Here is a 6238-nt window from a genome sequence, read left to right on the forward strand (position 1 = left end):
GAAACCAATGGTCAAATAACAATGCCTTAATTATTTCAATTTTCAACTGTTACATTCTTGAGTAACATTAACTTAGAATTTCATTGATACGAGCATAGAAGTTTTTTACAAAATTAATTGCAAATGATCACAACCGTATAAGTAATCAGAAGCAGCAATCAGAAATGGGGAAAAAAATCTTACCTGTCTTCTTCAATGCAAAACTGCAGAGACCCAAGAGATAGCACATAAACAGCATCAACAGCACCAGTTGACAAATCATCCTTTGTGTTGATTGATCTCAACAACTTCATCCAACAGCTACTTCATCTTGGTATGGAATGACCACTAATGCCTGTCAAGGAAACAGAACGACACAAGAAAACGAGCACTTACATAAACTCACCATCATATCTCACTGCCAGATAGAAGATGGAAGAAAATTAAAATTCATAACTCATAACATTGCCATATCGGCAGAAACAGCATAATGCTGTATAATCTCAGCAATTTCATCAATGTGATGCCCAAATTGGCAAACCAGCTTCTCAAGGTGTGCGGGTTCCAGATACCAGTTGACATGTCTCTCCTTCTGGGGCCCAAATAGGGTTCCAAGTTCCAACAGACAACATTCTTCGTGCACTCAACAAAGGCATTCCACTAGTCCAAAGCCACATATTCTCCTCAGGGAATAAATCACTCTTGCAATAGGAAACATATAGAGAAGAGATAAATAAATTTTACGTTCAATGATGTTATTGTTTGCAGTTCAAATAATTAACCATGAGCACTGAAGTCCCCTCTCAGACATGATGAGCCGGTTGGAAAGTGGCAGTTCATTCAAGCTTGTATTTTTTGTATTTCTTTAGTTCTGGTAGGAAATATTTTCCTCCACTCCTTTATATTTTTCTCTCAATACCTTAATGAAACTCTTTCCTTTGTTATTAATTTTAAAAATAAAATAAAACAAGAATTATGAGCACTGAGAAGTGTTACACAGAACAGGTAAAGAAACACTTTGAATGGAATGAACATACCAAAAGATAGAGCAAACTACATGTTTCCTTTGGACCAAGTGTCAACACTGAACTAGCTTGGACGCTCGTGAGAAGGGTGTGAAAAAGACCTGGACTCCATCCATATACCGGCCAAAAGGCAAGGGTCCGCTGCACAAGCAGCTAGCTTGGGGCTGCAACCAGAAGAATTTGATCAACTTAAAGATAGCATGACCCCACAACAGATGCAAATAAAAAGGAAGCTGACAATACCTGATTTCTCTGAGTAATCGTAAAAGAGCATTCATTAGTTTTGTATTACGGTGCTGCTCATTTGCTTCCTATAAAATTGCAAACAAAATCCATCAAGAATACTGACTAATAACTAACAATACACAAGGCACTACTACTCCATCAGACAAAACAATGACGAAACAATGTTTGATCAAAGTATCATACCTAAGAGGGTAAAACACAATGTCATAAAAAATAATCAAGGAATAAAACAAATGTGATACAAAGACAAGCACCACATATAAGACAACAATCTAATTTTGATATATATTACATCAGCATTGTAATAAACATCAAAGTTTGGTCTCATCCATTTGAATATCAAAATTATAAAGGTTGTAAATGATACATATAATTCCAGAAGCATAATGGAAGGAAATATTCAATATCCAGCAATAACTGCAGGTACCATTGTCCACAACCTATTCTTATCCATTGATAATCCCAGACAAGGCAAAGAAAAATACACATAAAGGCAAGTAATAAAACGAAAACTCACTCAAACAATTCAATACCTTCCCACAAATTGAGCATAGTATTTAGTACAGATTCCTAGCAAGAAACTCAGAGACCCCACTAAGCTAAAGCTGCATGTATGCTCAAGATGCAATCCCCAATCAACAGCTCAACACGCAATAACCAATGTAAAACCTTGAAACTAATTAGAGTTCTTAAGGCAATTTCCTGGTCAGTAACAGTTGGATACGTAACATGCTCACATTTTAAGCATAAATAACTCCAAGTTTCTGACAGAATAGTTACTACATAAAAACTAGTATAGAGAGAAGAGATGGGACATCTAAAAGTCACACCTGTAATTTCTGTAGGAGTTCGATCAGTAGCATCAGAGAAGGAACCAAAAGATCAACTATGCTAAGCTCACGATTACGTTCCAATATTAAATCAGATATAGCATTGCATTCTGTACCCTCATCTACAAGGTAATCTGTTCAGAAGAAAGGAAAATTACATGGACCAACTTTGGAAAGAGTAGAAAGAAAAGATACAGATATAATTTTTTTTATGAATGCAAGAACTAAGAGGAAGAGGTAGATATTAAACGAAACAAGAAAAAAAAGAAGTGAAAATGTAGTAGGGTATGGAGCAAGAGAAAGGAACACAATTCTTTTAGAGGGTTGTCTCTCAAGCATGCTAACATAATCATATAAGCAACTTTTAATATTGAGCATTGTAATTGACTTTACCATAACGGTTTGAGGATCTCTCCAGCATGAATCTGCAGTTCACTAAAATAGCAAAGATAACTATTACAGCACCTTCATCATAGAGAGTTGCAGCAACAGTCTGCACAAGTCAAAACTACTTTAGGAAAGCATTAACTATTATCAGTGAAACAATTCAAAATAGCCGGCAACATACAGGGTTCTCAGAAATGGAAGATAAAATCCTGAGTGCCGTTGTCAATTGCCCAATGAAGAATCTCGAAGAGTCTTGCCAATGGAAGACTCTCCAACAATAATTTCAACATCAGGTAGATCTGACACTAGGATGTTAATTGAAGTTAACTGGGCATCCCCTCCAGAAGCCAATACAGCATCATAATGTATGAGACCAATACCCCAATGTTTATGGTTCAATCTTTGACAATAATCTATATATGCTTATAAATACATAGACCACAATAAATTAAACTTTGTAAAGATGAATTATAGCATGATGCTGATCAACATGGATTATCTTGGTTTAGTGTTGCTGAATCAAAATCATGTGTTAGTTTTACTAAGATTTTGAGGATCACGCTCTAATAATTGACCTTGCATAGTAGTAACCGAGGCTTTTAATAGTATTTAGAGGTGCTGAAAACTAGAATTTACCTGTAACTTTGTTATGTATTTCCAGCTCTGTTCAACGGCAAAGTAGACGAGTGTACAGTCATTGCCACCGTTGCTTCATTTATTCTCTGGCATCACCATCTCTCTCGTCTATGAATCCGATCCGCCATTCTACTCCGTCGTGGGTACATTTCTGATTTTTCGTAATTCCTAAAACTACTTAAACAATTCTAAACATGTGGGAGACTATATAAAATAGAACCACACACCAAAACAATGAGCTTCTGTTTAATGTTTTTTTAGCAAACTTTTGTTTTGTTTCTTGTTCTTTGGATATTTTTTCTTTAATCACAATGGTTTTTGTTGCTTTTGTGATTATTATTATTATTATTATTATTATTATTATTATTATTATTATTATTATGATTAAGAAATCATTGAAGCATAATCACTATCTGATCTTTTTGCTAAGGAATTATCGTTTATTGTTGAAAACTCAATTGTATTTCATGAGGTCGAACAAGGATATACTTTTCATAATATAACTTTAGACCTAGGGTTCGAGCACCAAATTATACGGAAAGAAATGCGAGTAATATAGTCAAATTAAGGATTTGATCAATAGCCAGAGAGAGTACCTTATCATTCTCGTAAACCACAGTAGAAGGAAATTTCCTTATTGATGATATTGTCAAATCTGTCCATCATAGAATAAAAGATTAAGGATATAAACACTTAAAAATCAAACCTCAAAAAAATAATAATAATTTTGATAGTAGCTAAAATTATTGTCCTAATAACATTTTTTAAAATTTTTTTAATAATGATAATTTTGATAGTATCACAACTCAAAAAAAATAAAACTAAAAATTATACATTTTTTAATCTAATTTGTTTTAGAATGAAACATGAGAATTAAATTCGGATAAGGATTAGAATTAGAATTAGAATTGGAATTTTGATTTAGCATGAAACATGAAAATTGATATCACAAAGTTTTCAGAAAATCCTAATTCTTAACACATTGCTTTCATAGAGCATGGAGTTTAATACACAACTACCAAATCATCATATAAAAAATTTGTCAAAAGAGCATGGAGTTTCGAAACTACCAAATCAGCATATAAAAACTTTGTTCAAAACATTGCGCCAGTGATAAATCAATATAATGCAGCTCTTAGTTACAGTTGGACTATGTTCATTCACATGGTAATTTCTACTAGAATTTGCATCTATCTTTCCCAAAAAAAAAAATAATAGAATAAATTTATTAAATAAAATAGTAAAAAAATGAAATCACAATAACGGCTTTTTAATATTATTAAAACATACAAAGAATGGAGGGGAAAAGAACAACGAAATAATAGCTCATAACACTTTTCAAAAAAATCTGGCCAAAAATTTTCTAACAACTCATTCATCAATGTTATTTGTTAGTGTGAAAACTTGATTTTGGTATGTCTTGAGTTTTTTTAGCATTTCACCGTGCCTTTAACTTCTCTTCCTTGTTGAATGAGAAAAATTGTATATATTGATTAGATTTTATAATTTACTACACGTGTTTTTTTTTTTCTATTGTGCATATACTTTTACTTTTTAAACTGCAAATTCAGTAATGTGATACAATTAAGACCTATTGATTCACTTTTGCAATTGGATCTTGTTATTCAAATTTCATTGATTTCAATAGTTTTGCTACTTTTACAACTACATCTTGAATTAGTGATAAAATTGTTAGTTAACTTTGTGAGATGTCTCTAATAATCAGTTTAGTTTTCATGTTGATGTTGCTAGTTCAAGATATTAGCCAATTTCATGATATACTACTGCATGAAAATAGATATCACTTTCTCAGAAAGTTTCACTCAGCTTCGGCCTCTTCCTCCCTCACTAACCCAAAATTCTCATTTTACTCTCTTTGGAATATTGTTATTATTATCATAATTTCTGTAGCATGTTATCACCGTCCTGATCGCTGTATATTGTTATTATTTTCATTGGCTGCTTTAGAAACTAATTCTAGGTGCTATTGTCAAACTTTTATTTTATATTTTTTCATTAACAATATTCTTATATTTTTATATATAAATTACTTGCAGAAATTGTTGTTTCCACTAAAAAAGAGAGTGCAGTTTCGCGAGAAGCTTTTGTTATATAATTTAAACAATAGAAACGGGTCTCAAATTCCAAACTACCATTAAGAAGAAGCAGATATACAAAGTTGATCATAAATATCAAAATCTGATGAAATCATATCAACAAAGTTTTATCTTTCAGAGCGAAAACATAATGAAAGGAATAGGAGACACATGTTCCGAGAGGATTTGTTTATGATAACGAATGAAATATAGAAACAAATCATATAAAGCTCTGTTCATTGATTTGTTTATTTCCGTAAAAAATACGAGGTCATCATAAGCAAATTCACACAGAACATTTGTCTCTTAATATCCCTTCCCTTTCATTATATTTTCTCTTTTAAACATAAAACTCTGTTGATATAATTACATCAGATATTAATATTTGGGGTTGACTTTGTAAATCTACTTCTTCTTTGTAATAGTTTAAAATTCGAAATCATGTTAAACTATAGAACAAAAATTTCTCCCCAAACTCAAACTTCTTATTTATGGAAACAAGCAAATAATCTATATATAAATCTATAAAAACATAAAATAAAAGCTTGAAAATAGCACATACAATCAACATCCATAACAACCAATAAAAAGAAATAAAAAAAAATAAACAATATACAACTATCAAAACAATGATAACTTGATACAAAAATAACGACAATAATGTTCTACAAAAAGAATAGAGTTTCGAGTTGGGGAGAGAGGAAGAAGCTGAAACATGTTTACTTGAACCAGCAGCATCAACATAAATATAGGATGAAACTGATTACTATAGCAAAGTCAATTAACAACAGTTGCATTACTAATTTAACATATAGTTGCAAAAAGTGCAAAACCCTCTAAACCATTTAAATTTGAATAATAAGATTCAATTGCACAAGTAAACCAATAGATCTAAGTAATATTGTAATACTAGATATGTGGTGTAAAAAAATAAGTATATGCACAGTACAAAACAACAAACTACACACGTCAAATTAATATAAACAATTTTCTACTCATACAGCATAGCAAAATCAAAAAACAAAACATCAAGTCATTT

This window comes from Arachis ipaensis, chromosome B02 (assembly GCF_000816755.2).
Source record: "Arachis ipaensis cultivar K30076 chromosome B02, Araip1.1, whole genome shotgun sequence".
Taxonomy (NCBI): domain Eukaryota; kingdom Viridiplantae; phylum Streptophyta; class Magnoliopsida; order Fabales; family Fabaceae; genus Arachis; species Arachis ipaensis.